This window comes from Tympanuchus pallidicinctus, unplaced genomic scaffold (assembly GCF_026119805.1).
Source record: "Tympanuchus pallidicinctus isolate F22 unplaced genomic scaffold, pur_lepc_1.0 scaffold1, whole genome shotgun sequence".
Lineage (NCBI taxonomy): Eukaryota > Metazoa > Chordata > Aves > Galliformes > Phasianidae > Tympanuchus > Tympanuchus pallidicinctus.
Window position 1 is genome coordinate 50,358,980 of NW_026294618.1, and position 16,595 is coordinate 50,375,574.

Genomic DNA, 16,595 nt, shown 5'->3' on the forward strand with positions numbered 1-16,595 from the left:
TCCACAACCTCTCTGGGCAACCTGTACCAGTGCCTCACCACCTTTCTGAATAAAAAGTTTCTTCCTAACATTTAACTTACATCTCTCCTCTTCTAGTTTAAAACCATTCCCCCTTCTCCTATCAAAGTTATACCATGTAAAAAGTTGGTCCCACTCCTGCTTGTTAGCTCCCTTCAAGTACTGGAAGGCCACAATGAGATCTTCCTGGAGCCTTCCTTTCTCCAATCTGAACAAGCCCAGCTTCTTCAACCTTTCTTCACAGGAGAGGGTCTCCAGCCCTCTGATCATCTTTGTGGTCCTCCTCTGGACCCACTCCAACAGCTCTACATCTTTCCTGTACAAAAGGGTCCCAGGCTTGGACAAATTACTCCAGGTAGGGCCTCACAAGGGTAGTGTAGAGGAGAACAACCTCTCTCGTCCTCCTAGCCATCCTTTTTTCATGCTGCCCAGGATACTATCGCCATTCTGAGCTGCAAGAACATACTGCTGACTCGTGTCCAGCTTTTCATCCATCAGAACTCACAAGTTCTTCTCTGCAGGGCTGCTCTCAATGAGTTGTTTTCCCAGTTTGTACTCATACCTGGAATTGTCTCTATCCAAGTGCAATGCCTTGTACTTGGCCTTGCCAGCATTCCCTTTTCGTTTATCAGAGGGGGTACACTCTCCTTTGCTTGTCTCTTCTGCTCAGTGTATTTAAAGAACACTTTCTTGTAGTTTTTTCATGTTCCTTAACAGGTTCAATTCCACCTGCATCTTGGCTTTCCTGACTCCATCAATGCACATTCAGATAATATCCCTATATTCTTCTCAGGCCATCTATCCCTGTTTCCACTGCTTATACTTCTCCATATTTTTCCTTCAGCCTGACCAGGAGATCCTTGCACAGTCGCGCTGGTTTCCTGCCTTGTCTGCCTGATTGCTTATTCTGGAGGATGGAGAGCTCTTGTGCTCTCAGAAAGGCATCCTTAAAGTACTGCCAGCTCTGATCTGTTCCTTTGTCCCTAAGGAGAGTTTCCCAGTGTGTCTCATCCAACAATTCATTAAACAGCTTGAAGTTTGCTCTCCTTAAGTTCAAGGTCCTGACTCCTTCCTTTGCCAAGCCTGTGTTCCTTGAGATCATGAACTATACCACAGCATGGCAGCCCAGACTGCCTCCAATCTTAACCTCTTTTGTCATCTCCTCCATGTTGGTGAACAGAGTAATACTTCACTTCTGGTGGGTCTGTCCAATACCTGCACCAGCAAGTTGTTGTCAATGGACTCCAGGAGGCTCCTGGACTGCTTACAGCTCATCATGTTGTTTTCCCAGGATATCTGAGTGGTTGAAATACCACACTAGGATGAGAACCTGTGAGTGCGACATCTCTTGCACATAATGATTGCATTTAACAATCAAACAAACTTTAAAACTATTTTCCCTTTAATTCTGACACCTTAACTTTTCTTAATTGGTATTGTTTTCCCACTATAATCTCAGTGCAGCCCCCATATTTACATAGGAAGGAAAGAGAGCTGAGTAGTGGTTTGCAAGAAAAAAGTTAAAGGTGCCCATTTAATTAAGGACCATTTTTTAATGACTGCTGTCAAGTCCAATCACAGAGTTTCTCAAACAGACACTGAGTTCTTTATTTGCATCTTTAGGAAGCTCTGAGCTGCCCATTTCATCTTATATTAATTAAATGAGAATCAATCATTTATATATAATTCATATTATACACAAAGTACAGAGGAGTCTTGTAAACACAGCAAAACACTACAACATCTGTTATCATTAATGCTCTTTACTTTCTGCCATGTTTATCCATGGTCCTGTCATCAAAGGAAATCCCTCCTTGCTGGTACAGGAATCAGATGATCAGAGCCCAGCTCACCAGGGAAGAGGAGACACAACGCGTTCTGATGCATGTCAGCACCATTCTTTATACTCACTGAGAGCTGAAGGTGCTTTTGCCTCCAAATACAACTTACAGTGCTGTAAGTACCTCCTTTTTATGAAAGTGTTACGATCTCCTGGACAACCTTAATTTTGGTAAGCTTAACAGGGTGCGATGAAGATTCATTGTTCAACTTCAATGACTTATAAAGAGAAGCACCATGTTTTCCATCACCCATGTTGTTTGTCCAACATGCTGCAATTACATGTATTTAGACCAGTGATAGTAGTGTTCAAGTACACCCACAGTAGGTGTGTTTCAGGCAAGAAAAGTATTTTTTTGAACAGTGAAAATCACTGAAAACTGACTAACGTTAATTGTGTAAAATAATGAGGGTGAGATGAGATTGGTACATTATTTGAAAGAAAGTATACACAGAAATTTGGGCCTTAGCTTGCTTTGCTAACGTCTGGCAAAATGAATGGCAAAGTTTGAGTCATGTGCTTCTGAAGGCTAACAAATATTTTCTGTGATTTTGATACAGACCAGAAAAAAAAAATCTCCCCACTGAAATCTCTAAGAAAATACATTCAACATAAAAAGTGATTTCCCGCAATCTAAATCAGTTCAGACTTATCCCAGAGGGAGCTGCTCATCCTTTCTGCTTATTTCCACCCTGTTTCTTTTATGCCATCTCTTTCTAATACAACTGGGGAAACTGATCAAACACATTCTATACATACCACCCAGCCCACAGTCTCAGCATCCCAGCTGTATTCCTAACCTCACAAATTCACAGTGAAACCATCTCCAGGGTTTCAAAAGCATAACAGCTTTCATGAAGGAGGGCAGTGGGAGCTCTCTTAATTAACCCAGCTTCTTTGTGCATTTCTAGGCATGTCTCCCTCTTTGTTCACCTTCAGGAGTTTAATGCCAGCATAGAAAAAGATTTCTCTTCCATAAAGTAAAATCAGAGTATGCATTCTTATGGGTCTTCATTTTTTCCTAGCAAAGTTTTGGCACTTGGAAAAGCAGCTGGGGCCAAGAATATACATGGAAAAAGGTGAATTTTAAGCAGCCTACAGATTTGCTGAATACTAAGAGGAAAATTTGGACATCCAGCCAGTTAGGTGAGCATCTCATTACCAGGAAGTCCTTCACTTACCACCCTGGCCAAGAAATTCAACCACAAAATCATCATTAATGTAACTCAAACCTTTCTGGAGGTACAGCAATATGAAATTCAACCTTGATAGCTCTGGTTTTAAAGTTTTTCCTCTTGGGACATAACTAACTGACCTGACAGCCATTTCCTAGGAATGGGTGGATGCAGGGAAAGCAGCAGGACTGTGAATTTTTCACCAGTTCTTTTAAGTGCATGTCTATATAGAGCAGAAAGTTGTGGATAAAGTCACAGTAGGATGGATTCCAACTTCATTGTGTTCTGATTTCATTACCAAAGGTGTACAGTTTTCAACAAGGAAATAATATGATTGTACAGCACATTCAACCTGGGCTCAGAAGTTTTAAGACAACAAATCACCTAAGGATTTGCTTAATTTACAGCAACAAGTTTTTCAAAGGAGATCCCATGTGGATCAAGTTAGAGAAAAACAGAAATGTCTCAACCATTTCTCTCTGGCTACTAATAATTAGGTTTGAAAACTGAGAATCACTGTTAAAATGCATATGCTTCCCAAACTGAAGTAGTATGCGGCTGGATAAGAGGCAGCAGTCAACTTAAATTTGTAGCTTTTGAAGTTTTGGTTGACTGCAATATTTCTGTCACTGGAGAACTGAAACAAAAAGGCTACACTCTGGGTTTTGTTTAGCTTTTAAATACCACAGTATTTAAAAGTACTACAATGACTAAAAAGAAAGATGAAAACATGAAAGAAACAGAAAATTTTAAAGATCTCCAAAGTGAATTTGTGAAGGTAAGGCAGCTGCGTGCACCAGCCTCTCTGTTTCCTTATCATTATGAAGAAGCTGTCTTCCTTAGTAAGTAAGCTAAGTAAGGGAAGATACTAAGAACTGGTCAAAAGGAATATCTGCAGTCAAGTTTTGACATCAAATCTTTTCTGTTCCCCCTGGACCCTGCTGTTCATGGCAACTTAAGGTATTCTCAAGCCTCGTCTCTTTAAGAACTGTTTTGTTGAACAAGCAACATAGATTTTGCGTTCACCATAGAAAGAACATCAGTTGACTACTTTGGCTAACTACTGATCTTCATTTCTTTCCAGTGTAATATCTAACATGTTGATGCTATTTAATAAAAATTGAATTCATTAACACAATAGTCAATGTGATACAAATATTGCTCAATAACTAACTCCTCATTCTGTTTCCCAGGCATAAAGTGATCAAATTAAACCTCAGATGTGTTTCTTCTTGATGCTTTACTGTTCAGCTGTTGTTTGTTTGTTCTCATCATTTTCTGTAGATAATTTTGTAAAAAGAAATGCTTCTTCAACTGTCTTATTGGAAGGCCTTTTTACACATTCTTAATAGAGTATTTATATTCTTTGAAGAGATTGTAGCAGCCCCATCTATTGAAGGGTAATGCTCAAAGAAAACAACAGAAAACACAATTGGAAAACACAGTTCTACAAACACTACAAACTACAGAGACTTATCTATATTCATCTGAATAGGATTTAGGCTACAAGATCCTATCCAAGATAACTTCTTGATGTAGCCTCAGCCTCCTGCCTAAGCACATCAGACTGTGCTTAACAGCTTAGTTACATCTGTGCTAGCAGACAAAGGCTCTCCTCCTGCTTCTGACGTAGTCACTGAGAATTTTGCCATGAATTCATATTACTGTAATTCAGATGTGAAATAAATGTGATGTATATTTTCCATGATATGATTACTGGATTTGGTTCTGGTCAATTACAGCAGCACGCCCAGGGCTATCAACAGAGTAATGATTAATGTCAATAAGCAACACTTCCTGGCATCTGCTGGCTGCCTGTAAAAAAAAAAAAAAACAATAAAAATGTGGTGGCATCATCAATTCGCTGTCTGCAGCCACATGTAGACTAAGAATGCACAATTGCATGGAGAGCTGAAGCTGTGTATTATGCCCAAAAATAATGGGAGAGGAAACACGTTGCAAAGAGCATGCCAGACCAGCCATGAACATGGCTGTGCTTTAAGCTTCAGCATTTGCCTGTAGCATTGTGCACATTGCATGTAGAAGACCATCCAGCAGCACTCTGCAAGCACCTCACAAGACAGTGAGTAAGACTCAAGCCTTGCAGCACAGCAGGAAAGAGCTTAAAGTGAAACAGGTATGAGTGATCGCATGTGTGAGCAATTGATCTGGCACAGTGTGCTACTACAACAAAACAGTCCAAGCACCACGAGCAATGTGAGTGCAAGCCCTACGGAAGGAAGCACGAGAGCAGTCTGCAAGCAGCCAGTTGGGCCAGGGTCCTGCTGTGGATAGAGAAGTGGGAAATTCTCCCAGCATATCCACAATGACTCTCAGTGTTTTAGTGAGACACATTCTGCTTTTCCCCTTCTAGCTGGGCCTTCCAAATCAAGCAAACAGTTGCATCTCCCAAGCAAAGATTCTTCCTTGTACCTCAGTGAAACTGTTTTGACTTCTTCTCCTCAGATTTTGATGCCGTCCTAGAGACTGAGATGAACACATCCCTGCACCATAGGGAGTAACGATGAGCATCTCTCATCCTTCATTGTTTTGAAGCAGGAAATGGCTGCAGAAAACTTCACAAAGTGCCCAGGCTGATGACATGGGACTGGTGGGATCCCTTCTGGTCACAACGTAACCCTCAGCGGAACAATCAGCAATTTGGACATCCGAAAATTATTTTATTAAACAGCAGTTGTTAAACCAGTAGGAGGTCTTTTTCCACAACCATTCTTTAAAGCCCAAACATTTCCATGCTTCCTGTAATACTTGTGCTTAGTCACACATTGACAAATGCAAGGGAAAAAAAAACTCCGATCTGTGTGACAGATTTTTGGAACTGCCAAAATAATCTCTCTGAATTTTGCAGTCACTCAACAGCAGGAGTCCAGGAGGAGAGTGTTGAAAACAATCTTGTATTTATTCACTGGAGCTTTTACTCCATTTTTCCTCCAGAAAAGATTACCTATCTTATTCTGCTAAGGATGCTTTATCAAGCAGATTATACACCCCACTGCAGTTTAAAAGGAGCCAAGTCCACTTTCTGCTACCAGGACTTTAAGATTGACAAAGAAAGGAAGATGCTTTGCAATTTAGCCAAAATTTAACATGCTTCAGGTATGGAGACCAAAGGCACTTTTGGAGGACATCCTTTGAAGAGCATCCTGCTGTTTTGCAACCCACACACTCATATGAGTAGAAAGTCTCCAGCTGAGTCTGGCTTCCCCTGCTGCAATACATAACACGAACAGACATCACTAGGTCAGAATGCTGAAGAATCTAAGTATTTGAGAAGTATTGTAAGTAAAATTATTAGAATCACTCTCCAAATACCTGGGGAAGGCTGGTTGCATTCACTGGGCATGAGGTTGTATGTCATTAATCCAAAAATCTTTTTGTCTCCACATCAGAACGTCATGGGCTGGCAGCAGGTTTTGTGCAGGATACTTTCCACAAAAAGAGTATGAAGATAAGAAACTGCAGGTGCACTTTTTTTTTTTTCTTTTTCTTATTGTCATCCCAAAAGACCATAAATTCAACAGAATCTGTTCACATCCATCACATTTTTGAGGCATGTAATAAACAAACAGTGCATCCCTAGGTAGATTTTGAAAGAAAGAGATAAGTCTGGCTATTTTTTCAAAGGTCTGGCTTAGCACAGGGCTGGGATTGGATGTCAACAGTTGTCAACAGCAGCCCTGTGGTCTGCTTCTGCTCCACTGGTGGCACAGGCTTGAGAAGCCGGGTTTGCCGCCTGATCTTACTTGACCAGTTGCTGCTGGTCCTCCCTTTTTTCACCAGGTGAGCACCCACTAGCATGAGCAGAAGGCACAACTCTCCCCTATCTCTCTTCCTCAGGTTTATCCTCTCCTTCTCCGCTTTCTCTCAGCAGGACAGCTTCAGTCCTTCCACTTTTCACTTCAGACCAGGCTTAGCCCATTCCATGCCCATCAGAACAATACAAATAACATCTTTAATCAGATAAAGCATTTCTGCAGCTCAAAGGAGTACTGTGAATAAAAAACACACTGAAACCCACGAAGTGCTTAAACAATTAATTATTTATGCCTTTGGGGTCATTTTGCTGTGATGGAGCAATAAGTACTATCGGGAAATAAGTACCCATGCTCATTCCCTTCAAAGCATACTCTGAGGTGGCCTTTGTAAATGAAATGAAAAATAAAATTCTCCAGCAAATATGGATTGAGGATTGAGGCTTAATAACATTTTCCCTCAAAATAAAGATGGCATTTATTATAGAAACTGTTCTTAAATTTCCTTGGCCAGGTCAATGCTGTGGTGACCGTGCTGGGGTAAAGCCACAGGGAGCAGTCTCCTGGAGAAGCAAACAGGAGCAATGGAGTGTGCATGATGAGCACCACCAAGACCCTGACCTCAGCAGGGTGAGTAAGCAGACTTAGCATTTTCTACACACCAGATAATTTTTTCACTTTGCACCTTTGTCCTGAGGCTCTCAACAGAGCAATGCTTCTTTTTTTCCCAGACTCTCCAGCTGCTGTAGTGCTTCCCCCCAAATCCCTGTAACTCCTGCCTTACCAACACAAGACAGGAAGGAAACATGCTCACAGTCACAGTCTCAACTGTTTTTCTCCTTGGCCAAAAATGTGGGAAACCTGTGGAGGCAGGAGAGAGAGGTGATGCACATCAGAGCAGTGAGGGGCCATGTCTTGGCGAGCCTGCTGCCTGTCTCTTCCCTTGCACAGACACAATTGACCATGAAACGTGAACACGGGATCAACAGGCGTGACTGGACAGCCCTCTGTCTTCATTGTGTCTTCTAGCAAATCCTCTTCACACAGAATGAACAGTGATGTAGGGCAGATCAGATCAGAGTTGATAAAAAACTTGTATCAAGCTTAGTTCCTGCCTGTCTGTGCCACATGTCATGCCCGTGGGGCTACTGCATCTGCACAGAGAAGCCATTGAGCTCTCACCATGCACAAAATCCATGCATTGAATTTTCCTTCTTTGCCTCCAGCCATATGCATTCTGCTTCTTGCTAAGTCAAATAATATCTACCATGCTAGCTGTAAATGGCCCTTGGGAAAAAGGAAACCAGGGGGTAGACTGGTTGTTCCCGATCTAAGCTCACCCTGTGCCAATACAGCATATTTTCTAGAGTGTTTTTTACAATTCAGTTTAAATGACTCAACTGAGGGGTTTTGTATAACTTCTGACCACAGACTAACAGTTCTCACAGGAGGTAATTTTTCCTAGTGTTTGGCATGAGCTTTCCTCCTTTTCATCTTAGCACTTGTGCTCCTTCAGCAATCCTCATCCACTTTTTTTCTTTTCTTCGTGCTTGCAGCCTACAACTTTGTAAGTGGTCACTGGATTCCCTCAGCTTCCACCAAGTCCTTCACCACGCAGCACAATGCATCACATTCATTACTGTTATGCAAGTACCTAGACAGACAGGCTTTATCTAGCTGTTTTAATCTTTCCCATAAACCAGCCCTTAAAGTCCAACAGTGGTTTGAGTTCTTTTATGTGAATTCCCCCCAGTTTGTCAACATCAATTTGCAATAGTCTGATCTTTGGATAACTAGATCATCACAGTGCTGACAAACTATGACTATTTTCTTTTTGGTAAGTAACCAACTACATATTTGTTGCATTTTACTAATTGTCCTTATTTCTACCTCTGTTTTTTCACAGTCCCGTTACGCTCCCAGTATTACACTTTTTGTGGTAAACAGCACCAAACACAATCAGATTCTTTAGTCTATAAGCAGCAAAGGTAACCATCATAAACATTTAATACAACAAACTGATACATGAAACAAATAAAACCCTTACAAAAACATCCTCTCCCTACACAAGTCTCTTGGCAAACCGAGTGCAAGTGGTCAGCAAAGCCATCAAATCAAAACCTTATCTTTCATTTCGACCAATGTGAAATATTCTCCTGCTCTGCTCTATGCTCTCTCCTCACAGAGCGAGTAGACGTTTGATTAGGTACAGATTTAAACACAAAAAGATTTTCCAAGCCTCAGTTCCAAGTTCCAAGCAATTACCCATTTGCTGGGTGTAACTCTCTGCGGGGTCGCCCGACTGGGGAGCAGAACAGAGGAGGCCCTTCACAAAGGAAAAAATATTCCAAGTGTTTCACCTCACAAGGAGTTCTTGAAAAATGTGCTTCCCCCCAGGAGACCTGGAGTTGTTTGTCTCATTCAAGGGCTGAGCGTTTTCCTCTCACTGGCAAACCGGCAAAGTAGTTGCCTGCTCATGCAGCTGAGTGAGTGGAGCTGCTCTGAGCTGACGCCAGATTTTCACAGGAGCTCCTAAGGGTTCCTCTGTTGCCACCTGATAGTTCTGTCTACCACTTACTGAACCCTAGGTTTTGACCTCAGATAGACTGAGCAAGATGTAATCACCTTTTCTGCTCACCACAGGTGCTGGCAGCAAAATAACTGTACAATCAGGGCAAAAAAGACTCAAGTAGTACACTATGGCCTGCACCCAGAGCAGCCTTCCTAAGAGAGACTGCAATTGTTAGGTTGGTGGTCTTCCAATGACTGCGCAATACCGCCTCTGAGGATCTCACCTACAGAGAATAGGAGCTAACACTGGGCCATGAGCTCTCAGATAATCAAGATTAAATGCCTTTTTCTTAACACTAACACCAAGCCTAGAACAAGAATCTAACAAACTAGCTCTGACTAGATGACACCAAGTGGTCATTGCAAAATTTACATTTATTATTACTGGATCACTTTGGAAAAGTTTCACCCTTTGAACTGTAGTTTTGCAGCTTTGCCATTTGAATAATTTTATTCTTTTTTTTTTTTTTTTCTGTGGGAGCCAGTAAGTCTGAGTATTTTGAGTCTAGGAAGTGTGCTCACACTCTTAAAAAATACAAGAAAATATTTCAACATAAGTTGCTGTTATATTCAAAAGCTGTCCTATTGTATACTAGCAAGATGCAGATTTTAAACACTATGTATTAATTTAATTAATGGTTAATTAAGTGACTAATACCAAGGTTATACAGACATACTTATACAGAGCTCAATGAAAAGAATCCTATTAGCAAAACATCACAGGGCTTTAAATGAGACATTACATGGACTAGTCAGACAGTGAACTACGAATTAGCATCAAATCTGTTACACCATTTTTTGAGAACAAGTGTTCGTCACTCCTTATACTCTTAGGTTTATATTATCTCTTACAAAATGTACTTGAACATATCTTTACTGGGCAATATACTTACTGATGTAGGAAAAGAGAAATTAGAAGCGGGTTTTCTGCTACAATTTTGTGTACAATGTAGAGTTATATACACAAATTTCAAAATGGATTTTTAAAAGTTAAGTCATCTGCTGGAATGTCTTCTGTTAGGATGTTTTCTTTTCTCCTTTAGATGACTCTGTGAAATACTTCTCTGGTCACTTTGCCAGTAACCATGAAACTCCAGCAATATATCAGAAGTCCAGCCAACCCCAAACTGCAAAACTGACTGTGCTAAAAATTAACTCAGCAGGTTCTTCCAGTGATTTTGAAGGGCTTAAATTCTCCCTCAGCTATAGATCCTGAATCTGTTTGGGCACACATGTAAAAGCAAACGCTCTCTGTGCCCACTGGGAAGGGAAAACAAAGAAGCAGGTAATAAAATGGAATGTGGACACACTCCCTTCATTCTACAACTGTTCACAGCAGTGAAACTCCACTTTCTTTCTACAGGGTTATCACATGAAAATATCTCTCATTTTGAATCTGATCCCTGTAAAAAAAATTGTGCTTTAAATAAAAAAATTGTGATCTGAAGGAGAAAGGGAGAGCAATATGAAACACAGAGCGGAAGGCAATCTGCACTGTTGTCTTTCTTCTATATGCAGTAGTGACTGCAGGTACTGTGAGGATTTACCCCTGTGCTAGCTGTGCAGGCTTGCCCTGAGGTACAGGGCCATTTGATCAACTGAGCTACATCAGCCACTTCGTAGGTTTTCTGCATGGGAAATACACCGGGGTCATTTGTTTGCCGGAATGTGCTCCCACTTCTCATGTTGCACTTTATGCCTTGGTCAGTGTTTTGTTAGATGAACTGGTCTGTACTGTTTCAACATTTAATCTGCTTGCTGACCTTTCAAGGTTCCTTTCTGTCGCGTTCATTTCCTCATTGCTATTACAGGTCTTCTAAATTTTAAATAATCTTACATGCTTTGTTTAGCATCTCTACAGTAGTCGGCTTACTTACAATTTATGATCAGTACAGAAGAAATCAATGGACCAACCAGCTCTGTCATTTTTTCTTTTGATTGTAATGCACTGCTAGCATTTCCTCTTTGTATTTGGTCTGTTAGCTGTTTTTCTCTTCTGAGATCATTTTATCTAGCAAAAAGTTGGGATTCCTGGAGAACCCCTATCTGGAAGAGTGATGCTGAAAATCTAAGTGTTGTGGTTTAACCTGGAAGGTGGCTCAGCACCACCATGAGCCATTTGCTCACTCCAACTCTTCCCAGTGAGATAGAGGAGAGAATCACTAACAAAGTAGAACTCATGGATTGAGCTAGAACTATTTACTAAGATAGAGAAAAGGAAAAAGATCATATAAATGTGTGTGTATGTGTGTGTGTGTATATATATATATATGTATATACACATATGAATGCATATAACAAGTGATGGGCAAGCAATTGCTCACCACCCTTGGCCAGCTAGCCCCCCAGGCAGCAGTGGGGACCAGAGATGAACTCCTCCCCCTTCATAACTCCTTCCACTTGATGTAATATGATACAGAATATCTCTTCAGCCAGTTTAAATCAACGGTCTTAATTCTGTTTCCTTTCAGCTCCTTGGGCCCTTCATTGAGAACAGCCTTGGGTCTGTATAACACTGCTTAGCAGCAGCTATAAACATCAGTGAATTATCAACACTGTTTTCCTCCTAGAATCAAAACATAGCATCATACCAGACACTCAAACAATTCAATTCCAGCTGAAACTAAGACATTACATCCAAATAATTTATGCTATTTTATTTTCTGGTATATGAACAAATGAAGCATAGGTTTGTTAACAACAAAAGTAATGATCTCCGGGTGGGTTACTCTAAGTAAACACATGAAGCACATGTTCTTTCGCAGTTCTGAAACAGGAAAAGCAGCACACTGGATGGAACCACACCCTGAGCACCTGCTGGGAACATGTCTTCAGAAGGGGGACATCCAAGTGGTTTGTACACATTGTGCAAGTACTGGCTTACTTCAGGTTGGCACTGCACTTAGCCTGAGTGATAATCCCATCTCTACAGTGAATAGCAGCAAGATTTTTCTTTGTCCTTGTTATTACTATTAGGGCTGCCTCTCAGAGCAGGAAAGTTTGTCAGCCCATTTCCTCAACAAAGAGTCCATATAGGAAACGTTCTACTTCTGCTCCCTCTCTTCATCCCCACCCGAGGCAGAAAGATCTCTGGAGCTCATCCCTCTCACCTCTTTCCTCCCTGACAGACCTCAGGGCTGCAGCTGGCGCTTGGAATTCCCCTATCAGGAGCAAAAAATCCCCACTGATTGTGTCAACCCAAGTCATCTACTGAGGTGGACGCCTGCTCAAGACCAAGTGCCACTACTCTGAAAGGTCACCTTGCAAAAAAAACATGTGTGAAATGCCTCAGTGCGGGGGTCTCAGCCACCAGGAGATCCAAGGATGAGGTGAAATTTTTGGGAGTTTATGGATATGGGCATATCTAGTAAATAAATACCCAGGTTTGCAATGCCTGCCGTTAGGCCCCCCAAAAATGTGAAGGCATTACAGGAGATGAACTAGCAGGGAGAGAGGGAGGGCAGATAATCTGGCTTTAGTGGACCAGCAGAAGGGAGGAGAGAGTGAGTGTGGTAAGGCAGAAGGCAGGGATGAGGGAAGAGGAGGTCTGGGAAGGGCCAAGGAGGGAAGACTGTGTTTTGGGAGGGAATGAGGGTGCCAGCAGTGATGTGGTCAGAGCTGTTAACCAGAATGGTGAGCCGGACAGCCCAGAAGCAGACAGCAGAACGTGTATGGGAAGCTGGAGGGAAGCCTCCACAAAGTCTTGTCTATCTAGCAGGAGAATCAAAGTACTCATTGCTCTGATAGGAAAACCTGCCAGCCATACTAGCATGCAGTCTTCCGGACTATGCACACAAGAATGTAGAGAGGACACCTGCATTAAAAACCATCAACTCTGGAAGAACTGACGCTGTCAGCCACCTCTGAGGAAGCAGGCAAGACGAAAGGTTTAGGGAAGGGGAAGAAAAGATCAACTGACTGTGTAAAAGCCAAAGACCAGGGAGGTAGTGGGGGAAGTGTGAGAGCCTACCAAAACAAGATGTAAAAGATCTCTGCATGGCTGGGGAGAAGTTATTGCTTGAAAGCAAGTTCTGTGAGCTGCTGTTCTCAAGATGTCTTCGGGCCTGACCCAGAGATTGGTGCAGGAAGAAAGAAGGGAGCAAAGCTGCAGTGTGCCCCCCCAGCAGTAGCAGAAAATTAAGGGACAATCAAAAGCTGGAAAAAAGGCTGAGGAGCAGGGCCTGCAGACAATCAGGGAGGCCAGTTTTTCACACAGGAGCGATGGTTTGGAAGAAGAAAAAAAAAACAGCTTCAAAAAAGGAAGCTAAAAATGCTAAAAATCTTCAGTAAAAATACATTCCGTGGTGACAAACAAAGCAACAGAGGAAACGTGAAACAGAGCGTCTGTGACACTCCCAGCACCAGGCCTCAGCGGCGTGGAAGCAGCAGGAGTGCTGACAGGCAGTGGGGCTGAGGAGGCAGCAGGGCTCTGAGGGACCCCAAGCCCCACAGCCGGTGTGGCCCAAGTCCCAACACAGAGCCTTGGCTTCTGTCAAAGGTGAGCACCAGCAGCCGTGTGAGCACCAAAAGCAGCGTGTTCTCTGGCAGGAATTTCACGTCCCTTGGTTAACATCTGCCACAGAAATAAAACACATGAAGAAACAACTTACCAAGCAAAAGAAAGCATTTAGCGTTTTGGAAAGCCCTCAGTCTACACGGAATTTTTCGTCTCTTGCACCACAAAGAGCAGTTTTAAAAGTCACCAACAATTAGCATGACGTGTCCTCAGAACCCCGGTGAGAGCGCGCTTTCCTCCCAAAGAGAAAGTCTTATCTCTTTTCCTCTAAAATAAAGCACACATTTATTTTATTATTTTATCCTGAATAAACTGAAAAGGTGCATAGAATAAAATGAATCAGAAAAGATGTTAAACTGCTGCCAAAGCGATACAAGATTTTGAAGGAGAGAAACACATTTGCCCCCATAAATCACAAATACCTTGACAGCATCCTTTTATTTTAGAATTGAGAAGAAAATTGGAACTAGGCCCAGCTTTTCCAGAGAGCTCTTCAATTTCTTTATTCAAGCAAAAGCCATATTCAGTCAACACAAGATTTCCTAGTTAAGCTCAGCAGGATCAGATGCAATGTTAACTATAGGATCAGAGAAAAGTCCTGCTTCAGAGCAGGCAGTTCTAATACACAATGCTGAGGACAACCAAGGCAACAGCAGTTTCTTTCCCTCTGAAAAAGACTGATGGACAAAAGGGAACTTTCAGCTGTTTAAGATGGTGGTTCTCTTTACGGACACACATTCATGGCAGCATTTGTAACTTTGAGTTCATGGAAAAACAGGTTACCTTTTTGTCTTAAGATCCTTAACTAAATTCTATGGCGGTGGAAGTCTCTGGCTCTGAACTGCATTTATGCTGGCTTATTTTGGGAAAAGATTTTACCAAGGATTTATTTTGCCCCTGCATTCTTTATGGCAGAGATTGAGAAAATATTTTCATTAATAACTGTCAGACATCACAGTTTCTTCTACTGACAAGCAGAAGTGGAGCACGTCCCTTTATTTACCCAGCTTTACAGGGATCTGTATTTTCACAGTCATTTCCAGGTGCCAACAATGACTACTGTTACTGAGGAAGTGAAATAAAATACCACAGATCTTGCCAGAATATCTGGGGTTGCTTATTTTTGTTGTATGCATAGTCTATACACAGGGGTATTTTTAGAGCATTAGGTGATGTGCTTTATTATTAACAGCTAGATTTGAAGCCTGAAGATGATTTATACCTTTCTCTCATATAGAAAAGTTCAGCTAAAGCCACTGTTTCCTTAGCACTTTCCGAGAACTGGTTTCTTCCTAACTCTCTGGAAAGCATCTTGGTTTTTATTTTAAAAAAACAACCAACAGCAAAATTCAAATAATGACAATTCTCCAGCTTCTGGCAACTGAAAGGCACAAAAGAAGTCCAGCTTGGAGTGAAACCACTCAAGAAAGAAAGGAAAATGTTGAAGCAGACAGTAGAATGGGGGGGAGGAATGGGAAGGAATAAAAGAATCCCTCCAGTCCAAAACCCACCAAGCTTTGATTTAAAAAAAAATAATAATATCTCAGCGTTCCCATTTTTGACAGAAGATGTGCTGATGTGTTCACCTGGCCTTTCAGTAGTTACATACCATGACTTAGTCAAACCATGCTACATCACTGCGAAGATTTAAATAGCAGCGACTTCCAATAAGAAAGTTCTGCTAGTGTGTTGATTTTTACAATAAGCATTTCCATTATAAAAAGATAATTTTATACCCACTGCAGCTTCATCTGTTTTAGTAGAGCTTTCTCTAAAACAGATTAAAGTTCATAATTCATGAAGTGCAGAAAGCAGTGAGACGAGGTTAGGTGCATTTTTGTTAGGTAATTAAATGACCTGATTTCCATTAATAAAGAAAGTGCCCTAGTTCCCATTAACACCACTGAAACCGTTCATTAAGATGACAAAAGTTAGACAGTTCTTAAGTCTTGGCCCACAGTCTTTGAAGAAAACACGGAACCAAAGCCAAGGAGTTGTTTGGTCAGAGTTCAAAACGCACAGCAAAGCCTTCATTCCCCACTGCTATCTGTCTTGTGTGGCCGCGTACGGCTGCGTACAGAGCCTGTAGAACACTGCCAGGCAAGAATTCTACACGTGTGTAGAAAATCAAGTCCCGGGTTTTGAGAAACCTACGCACCGAGTGGAAGGCAAAATGCTGCAGTTACCAAGAGTATTCAACACAGCAATTTTAAAATGTTAGCAGGCTACTACTATCTCCATTTTGCTGATAGGAGACTGAAAGAAAGAGACAAAGCAAGCTAACCTAGAGGGAGAAGCCCACAAAAATTAATATGAGTTATTTTTGAAGTGGATTAGTTAAACCACAAACAATTCTACGCAGACAACCATTCAAAACTAAAGCTGCTTTTATTCTACTCAGTGTTATTTTATTCTGAAAGTGAATTAATTTAAATCAAATTGCAGCCACTTTTGTTGTGAATAAGACCATGCAAATTGAGACTCAATACAGTTCACAGACACTTCTAATTTACACCCTTTGTTAATAGAATTAATTTGTCTGAGTGCCCAAGCTCACAGAGGAAGCATGCAAAGGTGTGAGGAGAGAAGGATGAGGCTCACGCCTACAGGGTTTGTGCCCCTGCAGTCCAGGGGTGCCATCCCACCATCTTTGTCTTACCATCCTGCACAGCCCTGAGCCAGAGGACATTCTGCCCTTCCCC

At 41.7% G+C, this 16,595-nt stretch overlaps 1 long non-coding RNA gene across 1 annotated transcript; it reads right to left on the reverse strand.

The window, feature by feature from the left end:
- Nucleotides 1–1,169: 1,169 nt before the first annotated feature.
- Nucleotides 1,170–14,160, reverse strand: LOC128078149 (uncharacterized). Its single transcript, XR_008205329.1, has 3 exons — nt 6,367–14,160; nt 5,467–6,262; nt 1,170–4,848 (listed from the first exon to the last, which is right to left on the reverse strand). It is a non-coding gene; the product is annotated as an uncharacterized LOC128078149 (long non-coding RNA).
- Between the last annotated feature and the right edge of the window lie 2,435 nt (nt 14,161–16,595).